Below are 19,744 nucleotides of genomic sequence, written 5' to 3'. Positions count from 1 at the left end.
ACAATAACTGCTTTTCTTGCTAACTAAGTAATAACAACCGATTATATGCCTAATTTACTTCGCCTCACTTTTTCAGTAATAAGCATATCATAACAACCAAAAATGTCATGACATGTCACGAAACGAGCGAAGAAAGTGACCACCATGAGTACAAAGAGTACGATGGATCGACAATGATGCCAGAAGGGCTGGTGGAAGAGTTGGAAGAAAAGAAGAAACCAAATATGGACAAAACTGAGGTAATCAACCTCGATAAAGGAGAGGATGTCATGAAGACGCGAATCAGTGCTCACTTAGAAGCCCCGCAAAGGGAAGAGCTCATAGCTTTACTGAAGGAATATATGGACGTCTTTGCTTGGCCGTACGCGAATATGCCAGGGCTGAGCACTGAGATAGTGGCCCACATATTGCCCATTAAGGAGGGATTTTCCCCAGTCAAACAAAAAACGCGAACGTTCAAACCAGACATCAGTATCAAGATAAAGGACGTAGTCGAAAAACAAATCAAGTTAGGAATAGTGGAGGTAACGTCCTATCCCACTTGGGTGGCCAACATAGTGCTAGTGCCCAAGAAGGACGCGAAGATCCAAATCTGTGTGGACTACCAAGATCTCAATCGGGTCAGTCTGAAGGATAACTTCCCTCTCCCGAACATCCATATCCTGATAGATAACTGCGCCAAGCATGAGCTCAAATCATTTATAGATTGTTTCGTTGGACCACCAAATACTCATGAGCAAGGAAGACGCCGAAAAGACAACCTTCATCACCCGTTGGGGAGTCTATCATTACAGGCTAATGCCGTTCAGCCTCAAAAACACCGGCACCATATACACGAGGGTTATGACCACCTTGTTCTATTATATGATGCATGGTCAATTTGATTCGTCATCTGTGATGCTATTGAGTTTCTTGTTCAGTTTGGTATCTTCTGATCTAGGTAGGGTTGGTCCTGGCCAAGTTGAGATTAGTTGTGCCTGGTATAGGTGTTGTCTATTTTTTTCCTCTTTCCTTCAAAATTGTATTTACACTTACTTGTTTCCTTTTTCCTTTGAGTTTGTCTGTTCATCATGGGGTTCTAGCCCTATCCTCTTGAATTTGTTTGCTCATGCTGAGTGGATTTTGGGAATTTACTTGGTGGAAACCTGTAACTGGAATTGGTTGGGTGTGCTTCTAATTAACAGACTTACTTATTTTCTTTGTCTGCCTGATAACTACTGTTTTTTTTTTTCGTGAAACAATTCACTTAGAATTTGATTAAGTGTAAGTGATTCATTCATGACTTGTTTGGATTCTTCTAAGTGGCCTAGAGTGTTTTACTTATAAAAAGACTGTTTTCCATATAAATTTACTCCACTTAGACATAGGATAAGGGGAAACTGAGGAAGAGGGTTTGAATGGTATATTGAACTCTAGTTGTTCTTTTTTACTCATTTGATTGATCCACTCTTCTTAGCCAAAGGGTGAAGAGTCAAAGCTATTCTTGAATCATCTTCCTTGCTAAGTGTTGAGGAGTTTTTGACAAAAGCGGGCACAAGTTTGGTACTTAGTCTTTTTATTTGGTTAAACCAGTAGTACAAAATAGTAGTTGACTTTAAATGAGGGAGGTCTTGGTGCATATGTGTTGTGATCACTTAAGACAGACTATTTTTCTTAAAAATCAAGTTATGTGGGTGGTCCGGGCTGCTGCTCTAATGGTGTCCTACTTGGACCCCCCCCCCCTCCCGTCACACCCCAACCTTAGTGAGGCGTGACCGGCACCCGGCATCCTACGGACACCAAGCGAACCAACTTATTACTCGCATTCTCTATGTCTCAAACGGAAAAATAGGGCCAAGAAGGCCAACTATGACTATGATATCATGCATACGTATAAGTACCATAAGCTTAAAACTTTCTCATCTTTGCTTAACAAAATATAACTAAGCTGTATACAGGAATTTGTCTCCAAAGCCTCTATGAACATGACCGGAGTACAGAAGTCGAGACAGGGCCCCCGATATACCCTTGATACTAAATGTATATACGTACCAGATTCAACAATGCTCCAGGAAGAAGTGGAGCCCACCAAGCAAAACTAGTACCTGAAGGCAGCCTACTGCGGAGGGTCCTCATCTCGTCTATCAATACCTGCGGGCATGAACGCAACATCCACAAGAAAGGACATCAGTACGAACAGTGTACTGAGTATGTAAGACATGAATAACAATATAATAAGAAGTATGGAACATAATGTTACACCCCTCGTGTTCGTAGTAGTAGAACCTATGATTTCCTAGTCGGGCATGCCTGTGGAATAGAGACCCGAGCCTGAGTTTGGATGTAGAAAGTGTCTTATCCCGTGTACGAGGGTACCAGCAGATATTAATGGCAATTTATAGAGTCAGAAGTTGAACGAATCGAATCGATGCGACCGGAACAGAATCAAAAAAATCTGCAGGACACCAGTCATCGTCGACGGGTCATTGACATGGTCAACGGACCGTCGATGTGCGGCGTCGACAGGATCCCACAGCCTTGCATCTGCAGGCGTAGGTCGACAGGCCGTCGACCCGCTCGTCGAACCGGACCGCTATAGCCTTTTTGGCTTCCAAGTATAAATAGGTGGTTCACCACCCTATTTCACATTTTATGCCTTTCCAAATCAGAAAACCCTAAATTATTCTCTCCTAATATTTTGCCATCATATTAGTGAACATTTGACAAGACCCGGATACCGTAAACCCAAGATGGTGAAGAAAAAGGTTGCTTCTAGGATTTCTTCAAGGTTGTCAAGTTTAGGGAGTTGAAGATGAAGTAATTCTTGGAATCCTTGACCCTTCGAGGTATGTAAATGATTTCTACCCTTATATTTAAGTTGAGTATCAAGAGTTTTAGTGATTCTAAGTAAAGAGGGGATAGTTGTGGAAGTGTTAAGTTGATGAAGGGCAATGTAGTGATATAAGGTTACTTTAAGAGATAATTCGGAATGGATTTGAATATATTTTGATATATATATATATATATATATATATATATATATATATATATGTGTGTGTGTGTGTGTGTGTGTGTGTGTGTGTTGTCATCATGTTAAGGATATTGTGATTGACGTTGGATCGAATGAGAAGTTCAAGAGTTGTAAGCATATAAGGAAAATATTGCCTACAAGTCGTTAAGCTGTATATGCATCCAAAGGAGGTTAGTAAGTGAAGTAAATAGTCTAACTAAGCCCTATGTTATCTTAATTGTAGACTTGCAAGTTTGAGAGGTAGAAGTTGGACGATTGAGTATACTTGCAGGTATGTTAAGGCCACTCCTTCCTTCTTTTGCATGATCCTATGATATGATCCAACAAGTGAGTAAGAGAGCTTCCATATTACTCTACTCTTAGAAGCATTAGAAGCACTTCAGTCTTTGATGTTCATGTATCCTATTTATGAGTAATCCTTCTATTCATGGGTCCAGTCTTATGTAGCCAGTTCTGTTCATACAGTTTATTCATGCATTACATGCATTATATATTTATGTATATTGACCCGTGACAAGAAGGCGTTATATACGCGAATATTATATATATGTAAAGTATGAGGAGAGATATAGGCGTTATATACGCATTACTACTATGATGATGATATTGATTATGGCCACAGAGGAGCCAATATAATATGACGATATGTCATAGAGGCTTACAGGCGTTATATACGCACATACATCAGGCGTTATGTATGCACACATATCGGGTGTTATATACGCACTCATATAGATACACGACCATCATTGATAGGTATGAGCATGCATATTATATGCCCACAGAGGCATTCTTAGTTACGCTGATTTATGCAGATTTAGGTAGATACTAGTTCATATAATTACATGCAGTCAGTCATTTCAGTTTATGAGTTCAGATCTTATCCATGATTCTTATGTATATATGTTGTTCTTATGCCTTAAATAGTCGGTACATTATCCGTACTGACTCCCCGTTGCTCGGGGGGCTGCGTTCATACCCGTAAGTACAGGATGATAGATAGGTGGTCCAGCTCAGTAGGACCTCAAGATCTAGCAGTGGTCAGTACGCTCCATTTGATCCGGAGCTACAGTCAGTTTTGGTATACCCCTTTTCGGATATGTATACATATGGGTATGACGGGGCCCTGTCTCGTCCTTTCTACAGCTTTTATTCCAATATAGGTCTGTAGACAATTGTATGTAGTAGTCAGATGATGTAGCCTTGTCGGCTTCTATTTTTTGTGTACATTATATGTTAGCAGCCTAGCTGGCTTGCACTGTTCTTCCACGTGTCGTGTATATATATATGCGTATTGTACAAAGTTCTGGTGTTTCTCTCTTATGAGATCAGTTTATGCCATTTATGGGTTTTTGATGTTCAGTATGTTTCAGATACGTGTTTAGGCGTATTTGGTCGCTAGAGGCCAGACTCCTGTCACGGCTCACCGGTTTGGGTCGTGACAGAAGTGGTATCACAGAAATTTCGCTCTAGGGTTGTTTACAGACCGTGTCTAGTAGAGTCTTGTTTATGGGCGTGTTGTGCACCACATTTATAAACAGGAGGCTACAGGGTATTTAGGATGATGTCATTCTTTCTCTCTTATATTGTACGATAGAGCCCTGTGTTAAGCGTTCGCTTCTGATGAATTGTTCTAATTTCAACGATGCCCCGAAAGAAAGCTACAGCTGCCCAGAAGGGCAAGGGAGAGACAGGTTAGGCCACTAGTCATACTAGACAGGCTATGAGGGCCTAGGATGCGATTCAGAGTGAGGGGTCGTCTGAGACATCGCATACCCCGCCTCCAGCACCTGCCCCATCACCTCAGCCAGATGCAGAGGGCCAGGATGTACGGGATGTTGACCAGATTAGTAGCCGCCCAATCACAGCGGTAGGGAGTTGGTGTTGACCTAGCAGACAGGGCCAGTAGTTCGAGGGTTAAGGCCTTCCTTGGGTTACGTCCTCCCGAGTTTTCTGTAGCAAAGCAAAATATGGACCCCCAGGATTTCATTGATGGTATGCAGAGGACCTTGAGGGTTATGCACGCGGATGAGGTTGAGTTGGTAGAGTTGGCTTCATATAGACTCCGGGATATTTCAATGCAGTGGTATCAGGCATGGGAGTTATCTAGGGGAGGGAATGCCCATCCAACTGTGTGGCGAGAGTTCTCAGATGCTTTTCTTCGCCATTACTTACCTCCAGAGGTCCGACAAGCCCGAGCAGTTAGGTTTCTACGTATTGAGTAGGGCAGTATGAATGTGCAACAGTATTGTCTACACTTCGATTCCTTTGCTAGATATGCCCCAACCATGGTGGCTGAGATGGAGGATAAAGTTCATTGCTTTGTGGTCGGTCTAGGGCCACACTTCATAGATGAGTGCACGACTACTGCACTACAGCCAGGCATGGACATCTCCCATATACAAGCGTATACACAGAATTTAGAGGATCGTAAACGCTAGCAGAGGATAGAGCATGAGCGTGACCGGAGCCGTGGTAAGAGGGCTAGATCTTTTGAGATGGTTAGTGAGTTCAGGGGAGGACAGAGACAGCAACATCCCAGGTATCCTTATCAGCTGGCAGGGAGTGCACCTCCGCGGTTTCCAGGTCTGAGGTTTGATCGATCTTCTCATTTCGGAGCGGGCCAGAGTTCTAGAGCGTCAGGCTCTCAGTACCGACCAAAGTCAGGTCAGCTGAGGCCCCCTTTGCCAAGATGTACCCAGTGTGGCAAGTTACATGCAGGTCAGTGTCAGCTGGGTTCAGATGGTTTCTATACTTGTGGGCAGTCATGCCACAGGATGAGGGAGTGCCCGGTGGGTGGTACAGGTATGGTTCAACCTACAGGGTCTATGGCTAGCTCATCTTCTGAAGTGTACCTTTCAGGGTAAGTTTTTCAGGCGCCAGCAGGGCGAGGTAGTGGGAGGAGTGGAACATCCAACTCGAGTAGTCCTCAGCACCGCGTGTATGCATTGGATGGTAGACAAGACCGCGAGACGACTCCCAATGTTGTTACACGTATAATATCAGTTTCCTCCCATGATGTTTATACACTGATTGATCTAGGTTCCACTTTATCATATGTTACACCCTTTGTTGCCGGTAAGTTTGGGATAGAGCCCAAGTTGATTAAACCTTTGGAGGTGTCTACGCTAGTTTGTGATTTAGTTATAGCTAGGCGGGTATACCGAGACTGTGTTGTTATAGTTTGTGACCGCTATACCGTAGCAGATCTAATTGAGTTAGATATGATTGATTTTGATATTATTATGGGCATGGACTGGTTGGCTTCTTATTATGCTAATGTTGATTGTAGAGCAAAAATGGTTCGATTCCAGTTTCTAGGCAAGCCAGTCCTCGAGTGGACAGGCAATGCTGTTTCGCCTAGGGGTAGGTGTCACGACCCAGCCCCGTGGGCCGCGACTGGCACCCTACCTGGGTACCCAGAGCAAATCGCATTTTCGTTTCCAAATCCAAACTGATTTCATAGTTTTACAAAAGTTATATCAAACATAATTTATATCGAAAATATGTCTTGAGCGGTCATATCAAATCAAACCCAAACAAAGCGGCGGAATAGGCATCGCCGGTCAATATACAACTATATACAGAAGGGCCATTTGGGGCCATCATATCAAACAGACCGCTTTAAGACCCGAAAGCAAAATCATACAGTATACACATAGGACCCTCGCCCCACACAGATGACTACAGGCCTCTACGAATTCAAAACATAACATATGGCGAGACAGGGCCCCGCCGTACCCAAACCGTCAAATGTACAAAGTATATACAAAGTGGAGGAGTCTGTACCAAGAGTGGACTCCGGATCTAGCAAGAGTACTCCGAGAAAGAAATAGGTGAAGCCTACTGCGGAAGATCACCGGAATCTGCACCTGCGGGCATAAACGCAGCCCCCGGAGAGAGGGGGTCAGTACGGAATATGTACTGAGTATGTAAAGCACGGAGTACAGAAATATGAATCAAAATCGAAAGCAAATCAGATGTCAAAGTCTGTATCGAAATCATATACATATATATTATGCAAGTAAAATCATGCTAACGCTTAAGAACGTGGTCGCCACTCCGACGCTGGCGCCACACACAGCATAACACCAGAAGGTTTCAAATCTCCGTACATCCCCGAACATAATCATAATCATCGGTGAGCGTATCGCATCCCGAGCCATATCACAGCATAACTCCAAACGGAACCCGGCCCTATGGCGAAGCCTTGGGAACCGTAACACAGCATACGGCCGAATTATCATAAGGCGCACGAATCAAAACCGGCCCGGGAACCGGCGAACGAAGTCATAATAAGGCACGAACGGAGTCGTGAGCAAACAAATGCAAATCGTCTTCCAAAATAGTGTTTCAAAACAAAGTAAATTCATAAATCATATCATATTACAAAATAGTCGAATACTTAGTCGACATAAAGTTTCATTTCGCAACACGTTTCCAAAATGGTCCATATAATTCAAAAACATAGGTTAGCGTATCGAATTGTCCAAACCTACCCCGTAGGAGGATGTTCCAAAGATCCGAAGTAGTATGTACAAATTTATTATCAAAGGTGGCCCGAAGGGCAAATCGGGCATTTTGGGGTAGCGGGCCCACCTCGAGTCGAAGTGAGGTGGCGAACGTTTTTCTACGAGCGTTTATATGCCAAAGGTCATACATTATCATTTCTAGGTTACCCGACCACATTTCGATAGGTTTCGGACGAATAGTGGCATTCTAGCCAAATTGGAGTCTTTAGGCTACAATAGAATTGAATGAATAGTAACTTTTCTGTGGATCGGGTTTCGAGGAGCAGAAATGCTCCGAAAGGTCTCATATTCGACTGACACACTAAGATATGCCAAATGAAAGAGTGGGAGGCTTTACATACCTCACAGGCGTCGTAAGCTCTTCCAAATGTCTCGTCCCGTTTCGTCAAAAATCTGCAATTGGTCAAAGTTACCAAATGAGATTCTTAGCCTCAAAGAATGCCTTAAACTCCATAATTGCCTACCGAAATTTCGGCAGCATTTCCCCTATAAATCTAACGTCCCCGAGGCATAGCTCGGCTCAATTAACCAATTACAACAGCCCACACGTCAACAACCAAACCAAACAACAATCAAACCATTCAAGTATTAAAGTTCTACACGACTTCCAAAGTTGGCAACTTTTCGTTCAAACGTTCAAAATCCCGATTCTATATTCACATAATTTGTATTCATTTAACCATTCAACACTAGTCAAACACATTCCAAATTCAATCTAAGCCATACACGAAATTGCACCAAAATCAATTTATTTCCATAATTCTTCAAAACACTAAAATTCACAACGAACATTCTAACTAACGTCGTTTCATTCCAAATCCACCCATATCGTTAAAAAGTCATATCTAAAGTCTCTAGCACCAAAAATACACATTGATATACATAAAGATACCAAGGATATACACTTTCCGATAACATCCGAATTCGTTTTCCACCGCCAATTTAATTCAACAATCAATCAATTACGGTCTAAGGGTCTCAACAACACATTATGCCAACTTAAACAAGATCAATTCACACCAATTTCCTTATCTATGGCTCACGGCCAAACACACTACAAACACACACCCACGACTTTCTATTTACGTCTAAATTACGGGATTCTCGTCCACTTCCAATCCTTAACACATTCATAGCAATTCTATAACATTAGAGGGGCAAGATTCTTACCTTTTCTTGAAAACCCGACTTGTCGAAAACGTCGTCCTCGTGCCAAACTATTTATACCACGTCGGAGAGCGTCTTGAGCACTTCACAAATATGTAGAAACTAGGATTATTGAACCACCACACAAGCTTGGGATTTTTTTTTTTTTCTATCCTATACACGGCCGAACCCCTTTTTCTCTCTATGTTCTTGAATTATTGTTGGTTTATGAAAATTTCCAAGTGCAATCCATGTATATATCCTTTTAGGGGTCATGTGCATAGCACATGATCCTTTAAGAATGGGCTTGGCCGGCTCCCTCTTTTCCTTTGGGCTTCCAATTAACAAATTTTGGTTTCTTGGCCCAATAATTAAAAAGTCCCGTTTTGTAATTCCCGAAACTAATTTATGAAGTTCCAAATTTACCCTTGGCCTTTCCCGAGGGCTTAGCATTAAAGATTTCACAACCAACATAGTCATATTCACAAAAATTAAATTAGGTCCTTCTAACACCCGAGTCATAATTATTTCTCGATTTCCAATCGTACGAGAACACGGGATATAACATTCTCCCCCCCTTAAGAACATTCGTCCCCGAATGTTAGATTAATCTTATAAGGTCTTATGATCAAGGCAGGGGTGTCCCTTTTAATAATGACATACGTAATTTATTTTAGCAATCGACACAACAAACTGAAAAAAAGAAATTAGATTACCTGCGGATGTCGGAAACAAGTGGGGATATTTCTTCTTCATCTCGTCCTCCGCCTCCCAAGTCATCTCCTCCCGATTATTGTTGCGCCACAGGACTTTGACGGAGGGCACTTCTTTAGTGCGTAGTCTCCGCACCTGTCGATCCAGAATAGATACAGGCTGCTCGTCATAAGATAACTGCTCCGTCACCTGAATGTCGTCAACTGGGAATATCCTGGCAGGATCACCAATGCATTTCCGCAACATAGACACATGAAACACTGGGTGTACGGCCTCCAAGTCGGATGGTAAGTCTAGCTCATAGGCGACCTCGCCTATCTTTCGCACGATCTGATACGGTCCAATGTACCGGGGGCTCAACTTACCCTTTTTACCGAATCTCATGACACCCTTCATGGGCGACACCTTCAGGAATACCCAGTCGCCAATCCGGAACTCTAACGGTCGACGTCGTCTATCTGCATAAGCTTTCTGTCGACTCTGAGCAGCCAATAATCGTTCTCGAATAAGCTTTACCTTATCTACAGCCTCCTGGATTACATCTGGCCCAATCAACTTAGTCTCGCCCACGTCAAACCAGCCAATAGGAGACCTGCATCTCCTGCCATAAAGGGCCTCGTACGGAGCCATCTGAATGCTGGAGTGATAACTGTTGTTATAGGCAAACTCAATAAGCGGCAAATGATCATCCCAGCTGCCCCTAAAATCAATAACGCAGGCCCGCAACATATCTTCGAGCGTCTGAATAGTGCGCTCGGCCTGCCCGTCGGACTGAGGGTGAAAAGCTGTACTGAGACTCACCTGAGTCCCTAATCCCTCCTGAAATGACCTCCAGAAATTTGCTGTAAACTGGGTACCTCGGTCAGTAATAATAGATATCGGGACTCCGTGAAGTCTGACTATCTCTCTGATATACAATCTGGCATAGTCCTCAGCCGAATAAGTAGTCCGGACCGGAAGGAAATGGGCTGATTTCGTCAGCCTGTCCACAATAACCCAAATGGAGTCATACCTGCGTAGAGTACGCGGCAACCCAACAATGAAGTCCATATTAATCATCTCCCATTTCCAGGCTGGAATCTCCATCTCCTGTAGCAACCCACCGGGCTTCTGATGTTCAACCTTGACTTGCTGACAGTTCGGGCATTGACTAACAAATTCAGCAATGTCTTTCTTCATGCCGTCCCACCAATACAAACACCGAAGATCCCGATACATCTTAGTGGAACCAGGATGAACAGAATACCGGGCACAATGTGCCTCGCCCATAATCTGCCGTCGTAAGCCCGCAACGTCCGGTACACAGAATCTGCCGTCGTACAATAGTACCCCTTCAGGCGAGATCTCAAACTGGGTCTTTGTCGTATTAAGGGCCGCATCCCGGTACTGAATCAAAAGAGGATCCTCAAACTGGCGCTGCTTTACCTCCTGAATAATAGATGACTCAGCAACTGGACGAACAGAAATCCCAGAATCTCCAGAATCCACCAAACGAACTCCGAGGCTGGCCAGCTGATGAATATCACGAACCAAATCTCTCTTATCAGGTGGAACATCAGCCAGACTGCCCACGGACTTGCGGCTAAGCGCATCAGCTACCACGTTGGCTTTCCCCGGATGGTACAAAATATCAACGTCGTAGTCCTTTAGTAACTCAAGCCATCTCCGCTGCCGCAAATTTAGTTCCTTCTGTCTGAAAATATACTGGAGACTTTTATGGTCCGTATAGATATCAACATGGACCCCATATAAATAATGCCGCCAAATCTTCAGAGCATGAATCACCGCGGCCAACTCAAGATCATGAGTGGGATAGTTTTTCTCGTGCGGTCTGAGCTGCCGGGAAGCATAGGCTATGACTCGACCGTGCTGCATCAATACACATCCTATCCCAATACCAGAGGCGTCACAATAGACAACATACCCGTCAGCTCCCTCTGGAAGAGCCAAAACTGGCGCTGTAATCAATCTCTCCTTCAGCATCTGAAAGCTGCGCTCGCAGGCATCTGACCACTGGAATTTTACTGCTTTCTGGGTAAGCCTCGTCAGTGGTGCTGCAATAGAAGAGAAATCCTCCACAAACCTGCGATAATACCCAGCCAATCCCAGAAAACTGCGCACCTCCGTCGGAGTAGTAGGCCTGGGCCAATTCTGCACAGCCTCAATCTTCTGCGTGTCGACCCGAATACCGTCTGCGCCGACAATATGACCCAAGAATGCCACAGAAGTCAACCAGAACTCGCATTTAGAAAATTTAGCATATAACTTCTGCTGACGGAGAATGCCAAGTACCGTCCGCAAATGATCTGAATGCTCCTCGGCTGAGCGCGAGTAAATCAGGATATCATCAATAAATACAATAACAAACATATCCAGAAAAGGCCGAAATACCCGGTTCATCAGATCCATAAACACCGCTGGAGCATTAGTCAGCCCGAAAGACATAACTCTGAACTCATAATGCCCGTACCGGGTCCTGAAAGCAGTCTTCGGGATATCAGACTCCCGTACTCGCACCTGGTGATAGCCTGAGCGCAGATCTATCTTGGAGAAGTGTCTAGCACCCTGCAGCTGATCAAACAAGTCATCAATCCGGGGAAGGGGATATTTATTCTTAATATTCACCTTATTCAGTTGCCGGTAGTCAATACACATCCGCAACGACCCATCCTTCTTTCTGACAAATAATACCGGCGCTCCCCAGGGTGACGTGCTGGGCCTGATAAAACCCTTATCCAGCAAATCTTTCAGCTGCTCCTTCAACTCCTTCAACTCAGCTGGTGCCATCCTGTAGGGAGGAATAGATATAGGCTGCGTATCCGGCATCAATTCAATAGAAAAATCAATCTCCCGCTCCGGCGGAAGGCCAGGAAGCTCGTCAGGAAAAACATCTGGAAACTCACTGACGACCGGGACAGACTGAAGGGTAGGTACTTCCGCTGCAGTATCGTGCACACGAACCAAATGATAGATATAACCCTTCTGGATCATCTTCTTAGCCTTGAGGTATGAAATAAACTTACCCCTCGGCGATGCAGTAGATCCGAACCACTCTATGACTGGTTCCCCTGGAAACTGAAAACGGACTACCTTTTGCTGGCAGTCGACATTAGCATAACAGGAAGACAACCAGTCCATACCCATAATGACGTCAAACTCGAGCATGTCTAACTCTACCAAATCAGCCTTAGTGCTACGATCATAAATGGTCACAGAACAATCCCTATAGATCTGTCTCGCTATAATAACATCCCCAACTGGCGTAGCTACCTCAAATGGCTCTATAGGCTCAGACACTATCCCAATCTTACTAGCAACGAGCGGGGAAATATATGATAAAGTAGAGCCAGGGTCAATCAATGCATATACAGATCTGGAGAAAACCAGTAATGTACCTGTGACAACGTTTGGCGAAGCCTCCTGATCCTGGCGGCTGGCCAAAGCATATATGCGGTTCGAGGGACCGCTAGAACCTGAAGCGCCACCGCGGCCTCGACCGCGTGCTGCCGGTACTGGAATACCCCGCCCTCCAGGGCGTGCAACAGATGGAACAGAGGAAGAACCGGCGGCTGACCCTGTCTGCTGAGCCGCATTACCCGAACCACTGGCCAATGGGCAGTCTCTCATAAAGTGGCCCTGACCACCACAAGTAAAACAAGCTCCCGTCGCTCGGTAACACTCCCCGGGATGAGACTTCCCGCAATGTGGACAATGGGGTCTAGGTGGTCTGGCCTGACTGGGACCCCTGGATACCTGCGAACCTACCACTCTGGAGCTCTGGCCGGCCCCAGACGGTCCCGTACTGTCGAATCTCCGGCTGCCTGACTGAGTACCCCGGCCGGAAGAAGGAAGATATCTGTCAGACGGCTGCTGCTGCTGAGGCTGTCCGCCTCGAGAATCCCCTGAATAACCCGCGGATCTAGCCCTCTTGGGCGGCCTCCTGTCTCTATCTCTGCCAGCAGGATCAGATCTGCGACGGTCCTCCATACCCATCGCATAGGCCTGAAGCCGGGAAATATCCATGTCTGTCTGCAGTGACACGGCCATACAGCTGTCTACCAAATACCGGTCCAATCCCATAACATAGCGGTGCATCCGATCGGACATATCTGCTACCACGGCCGGTGCATATCGGGCCAGAGAATCAAACTCAAGGCTATACTCGCGAACACTCCGACCCCTCTGCTGCAGACGTAAAAACCGATCAGCTCGTGCCCGCCGTAACTCTGGCGGCAAAAAGTGGCGGGTGAATGCTGTCACAAACTGATCCCAAGTGGCTGGAGGGGCACCCTCTCCCCTAGACAGCTCCCAAGTCTCGTACCAATGAGTAGCCACATCTCGGAGCCTGTGTGAAGCCAGCTCAACTGACTCGGTCTCAGAAGCCCTGACCAAATCCAGCGAGCGTCGCATCCCCCGAATAAAGTCATGGGGGTCCTCATCGGGCTTAGACCCGAAGAACTCTGGAGGGCCACATAGCAGAAACTCCCGAACTCTCAGGCTGTCCCGCCTGTCATCGTCATCATCGTCCCTCCGCCCGCGTCTGCGAGCCTGCCCTGCTACCAACGTAGTCAGCAACTGTACAGCCTCCCTCAAGGTCCGATCCTCCGCCCCTGGCTGAGGAGCTGGAGTCTCAGGTGCGGGTACACGGACCTCTGGAGCTGCTGAAGGTCCTACTCCAGGCTGTACTGGTGGGGGTGTAGCAGACCCCTCAGACTGTGGCACATCCTCAGGCAAATCATAAACACGAGCCCGGGTAGCTCGCTGTGCCTGGCTAGTCTCTCCAATCCTCGCCTTGCCCTTCTGGGCCGCCGTAGCCTTCTTCGGAGGCATCACTGCAAACACAAGGGCGAGTCAGACCAAAATAATCCTAATAGCTCAGCTCTATCGCACGATCTAAGATTACAAAGAAAGTAACGTCCTAAATGCCCTGTAGCTTCCCGTTTATAGATGTGGTGCACAACACATCGATAAACAAGACTCTACGAGACACGGCCTGTAGACATTCCGAGGACAAACTGCTCTGATACCACTTTTGTCACGACCCAGCCCCGTGGGCCGCGACTGGCACCCTACCTGGGTACCCAGAGCAAATCGCATTTTCGTTTCCAAATCCAAACTGATTTCATAGTTTTACAAAAGTTATATCAAACATAATTTATATCGAAAATATGTCTTGAGCGGTCATATCAAATCAAACCCAAACAAAGCGGCGGAATAGGCATCGCCGGTCAATATACAACTATATACAGAAGGGCCATTTGGGGCCATCATATCAAACAGACCGCTTTAAGACCCGAAAGCAAAATCATACAGTATACACATAGGACCCTCGCCCCACACAGATGACTACAGGCCTCTACGAATTCAAAACATAACATATGGCGAGACAGGGCCCCGCCGTACCCAAACCGTCAAATGTACAAAGTATATACAAAGTGGAGGAGTCTGTACCAAGAGTGGACTCCGGATCTAGCAAGAGTACTCCGAGAAAGAAATAGGTGAAGCCTACTGCGGAAGATCACCGGAATCTGCACCTGCGGGCATAAACGCAGCCCCCGGAGAGAGGGGGTCAGTACGGAATATGTACTGAGTATGTAAAGCACGGAGTACAGAAATATGAATCAAAATCGAAAGCAAATCAGATGTCAAAGTCTGTATCGAAATCATATACATATATATTATGCAAGTAAAATCATGCTAACGCTTAAGAACGTGGTCGCCACTCCGACGCTGGCGCCACACACAGCATAACACCAGAAGGTTTCAAATCTCCGTACATCCCCGAACATAATCATAATCATCGGTGAGCGTATCGCATCCCGAGCCATATCACAGCATAACTCCAAACGGAACCCGGCCCTATGGCGAAGCCTTGGGAACCGTAACACAGCATACGGCCGAATTATCATAAGGCGCACGAATCAAAACCGGCCCGGGAACCGGCGAACGAAGTCATAATAAGGCACGAACGGAGTCGTGAGCAAACAAATGCAAATCGTCTTTCAAAATAGTGTTTCAAAACAAAGTAAATTCATAAATCATATCATATTACAAAATAGTCGAATACTTAGTCGACATAAAGTTTCATTTCGCAACACGTTTCCAAAATGGTCCATATAATTCAAAAACATAGGTTAGCGTATCGAATTGTCCAAACCTACCCCGTAGGAGGATGTTCCAAAGATCCGAAGTAGTATGTACAAATTTATTATCAAAGGTGGCCCGAAGGGCAAATCGGGCATTTTGGGGTAGCGGGCCCACCTCGAGTCGAAGTGAGGTGGCGAACGTTTTTCTACGAGCGTTTATATGCCAAAGGTCATACATTATCATTTCTAGGTTACCCGACCACATTTCGATAGGTTTCGGACGAATAGTGGCATTCTAGCCAAATTGGAGTCTTTAGGCTACAATAGAATTGAATGAATAGTAACTTTTCTGTGGATCGGGTTTCGAGGAGCAGAAATGCTCCGAAAGGTCTCATATTCGACTGACACACTAAGATATGCCAAATGAAAGAGTGGGAGGCTTTACATACCTCACAGGCGTCGTAAGCTCTTCCAAATGTCTCGTCCCGTTTCGTCAAAAATCTGCAATTGGTCAAAGTTACCAAATGAGATTCTTAGCCTCAAAGAATGCCTTAAACTCCATAATTGCCTACCGAAATTTCGGCAGCATTTCCCCTATAAATCTAACGTCCCCGAGGCATAGCTCGGCTCAATTAACCAATTACAACAGCCCACACGTCAACAACCAAACCAAACAACAATCAAACCATTCAAGTATTAAAGTTCTACACGACTTCCAAAGTTGGCAACTTTTCGTTCAAACGTTCAAAATCCCGATTCTATATTCACATAATTTGTATTCATTTAACCATTCAACACTAGTCAAACACATTCCAAATTCAATCTAAGCCATACACGAAATTGCACCAAAATCAATTTATTTCCATAATTCTTCAAAACACTAAAATTCACAACGAACATTCTAACTAACGTCGTTTCATTCCAAATCCACCCATATCGTTAAAAAGTCATATCTAAAGTCTCTAGCACCAAAAATACACATTGATATACATAAAGATACCAAGGATATACACTTTCCGATAACATCCGAATTCGTTTTCCACCGCCAATTTAATTCAACAATCAATCAATTACGGTCTAAGGGTCTCAACAACACATTATGCCAACTTAAACAAGATCAATTCACACCAATTTCCTTATCTATGGCTCACGGCCAAACACACTACAAACACACACCCACGACTTTCTATTTACGTCTAAATTACGGGATTCTCGTCCACTTCCAATCCTTAACACATTCATAGCAATTCTATAACATTAGAGGGGCAAGATTCTTACCTTTTCTTGAAAACCCGACTTGTCGAAAACGTCGTCCTCGTGCCAAACTATTTATACCACGTCGGAGAGCGTCTTGAGCACTTCACAAATATGTAGAAACTAGGATTATTGAACCACCACACAAGCTTGGGATTTTTTTTTTTTTCTATCCTATACACGGCCGAACCCCTTTTTCTCTCTATGTTCTTGAATTATTGTTGGTTTATGAAAATTTCCAAGTGCAATCCATGTATATATCCTTTTAGGGGTCATGTGCATAGCACATGATCCTTTAAGAATGGGCTTGGCCGGCTCCCTCTTTTCCTTTGGGCTTCCAATTAACAAATTTTGGTTTCTTGGCCCAATAATTAAAAAGTCCCGTTTTGTAATTCCCGAAACTAATTTATGAAGTTCCAAATTTACCCTTGGCCTTTCCCGAGGGCTTAGCATTAAAGATTTCACAACCAACATAGTCATATTCACAAAAATTAAATTAGGTCCTTCTAACACCCGAGTCATAATTATTTCTCGATTTCCAATCGTACGAGAACACGGGATATAACATTCTCCCCCCCTTAAGAACATTCGTCCCCGAATGTTAGATTAATCTTATAAGGTCTTATGATCAAGGCAGGGGTGTCCCTTTTAATAATGACATACGTAATTTATTTTAGCAATCGACACAACAAACTGAAAAAAAGAAATTAGATTACCTGCGGATGTCGGAAACAAGTGGGGATATTTCTTCTTCATCTCGTCCTCCGCCTCCCAAGTCATCTCCTCCCGATTATTGTTGCGCCACAGGACTTTGACGGAGGGCACTTCTTTAGTGCGTAGTCTCCGCACCTGTCGATCCAGAATAGATACAGGCTGCTCGTCATAAGATAACTGCTCCGTCACCTGAATGTCGTCAACTGGGAATATCCTGGCAGGATCACCAATGCATTTCCGCAACATAGACACATGAAACACTGGGTGTACGGCCTCCAAGTCGGATGGTAAGTCTAGCTCATAGGCGACCTCGCCTATCTTTCGCACGATCTGATACGGTCCAATGTACCGGGGGCTCAACTTACCCTTTTTACCGAATCTCATGACACCCTTCATGGGCGACACCTTCAGGAATACCCAGTCGCCAATCCGGAACTCTAACGGTCGACGTCGTCTATCTGCATAAGCTTTCTGTCGACTCTGAGCAGCCAATAATCGTTCTCGAATAAGCTTTACCTTATCTACAGCCTCCTGGATTACATCTGGCCCAATCAACTTAGTCTCGCCCACGTCAAACCAGCCAATAGGAGACCTGCATCTCCTGCCATAAAGGGCCTCGTACGGAGCCATCTGAATGCTGGAGTGATAACTGTTGTTATAGGCAAACTCAATAAGCGGCAAATGATCATCCCAGCTGCCCCTAAAATCAATAACGCAGGCCCGCAACATATCTTCGAGCGTCTGAATAGTGCGCTCGGCCTGCCCGTCGGACTGAGGGTGAAAAGCTGTACTGAGACTCACCTGAGTCCCTAATCCCTCCTGAAATGACCTCCAGAAATTTGCTGTAAACTGGGTACCTCGGTCAGTAATAATAGATATCGGGACTCCGTGAAGTCTGACTATCTCTCTGATATACAATCTGGCATAGTCCTCAGCCGAATAAGTAGTCCGGACCGGAAGGAAATGGGCTGATTTCGTCAGCCTGTCCACAATAACCCAAATGGAGTCATACCTGCGTAGAGTACGCGGCAACCCAACAATGAAGTCCATATTAATCATCTCCCATTTCCAGGCTGGAATCTCCATCTCCTGTAGCAACCCACCGGGCTTCTGATGTTCAACCTTGACTTGCTGACAGTTCGGGCATTGACTAACAAATTCAGCAATGTCTTTCTTCATGCCGTCCCACCAATACAAACACCGAAGATCCCGATACATCTTAGTGGAACCAGGATGAACAGAATACCGGGCACAATGTGCCTCGCCCATAATCTGCCGTCGTAAGCCCGCAACGTCCGGTACACAGAATCTGCCGTCGTACAATAGTACCCCTTCAGGCGAGATCTCAAACTGGGTCTTTGTCGTATTAAGGGCCGCATCCCGGTACTGAATCAAAAGAGGATCCTCAAACTGGCGCTGCTTTACCTCCTGAATAATAGATGACTCAGCAACTGGACGAACAGAAATCCCAGAATCTCCAGAATCCACCAAACGAACTCCGAGGCTGGCCAGCTGATGAATATCACGAACCAAATCTCTCTTATCAGGTGGAACATCAGCCAGACTGCCCACGGACTTGCGGCTAAGCGCATCAGCTACCACGTTGGCTTTCCCCGGATGGTACAAAATATCAACGTCGTAGTCCTTTAGTAACTCAAGCCATCTCCGCTGCCGCAAATTTAGTTCCTTCTGTCTGAAAATATACTGGAGACTTTTATGGTCCGTATAGATATCAACATGGACCCCATATAAATAATGCCGCCAAATCTTCAGAGCATGAATCACCGCGGCCAACTCAAGATCATGAGTGGGATAGTTTTTCTCGTGCGGTCTGAGCTGCCGGGAAGCATAGGCTATGACTCGACCGTGCTGCATCAATACACATCCTATCCCAATACCAGAGGCGTCACAATAGACAACATACCCGTCAGCTCCCTCTGGAAGAGCCAAAACTGGCGCTGTAATCAATCTCTCCTTCAGCATCTGAAAGCTGCGCTCGCAGGCATCTGACCACTGGAATTTTACTGCTTTCTGGGTAAGCCTCGTCAGTGGTGCTGCAATAGAAGAGAAATCCTCCACAAACCTGCGATAATACCCAGCCAATCCCAGAAAACTGCGCACCTCCGTCGGAGTAGTAGGCCTGGGCCAATTCTGCACAGCCTCAATCTTCTGCGTGTCGACCCGAATACCGTCTGCGCCGACAATATGACCCAAGAATGCCACAGAAGTCAACCAGAACTCGCATTTAGAAAATTTAGCATATAACTTCTGCTGACGGAGAATGCCAA

This window comes from Lycium barbarum, chromosome 4 (genome assembly GCF_019175385.1).
Source record: "Lycium barbarum isolate Lr01 chromosome 4, ASM1917538v2, whole genome shotgun sequence".
Lineage (NCBI taxonomy): Eukaryota > Viridiplantae > Streptophyta > Magnoliopsida > Solanales > Solanaceae > Lycium > Lycium barbarum.
The sequence above is the reverse complement of the archived record's forward strand: the minus strand, read 5'-3'. Positions refer to the sequence as shown.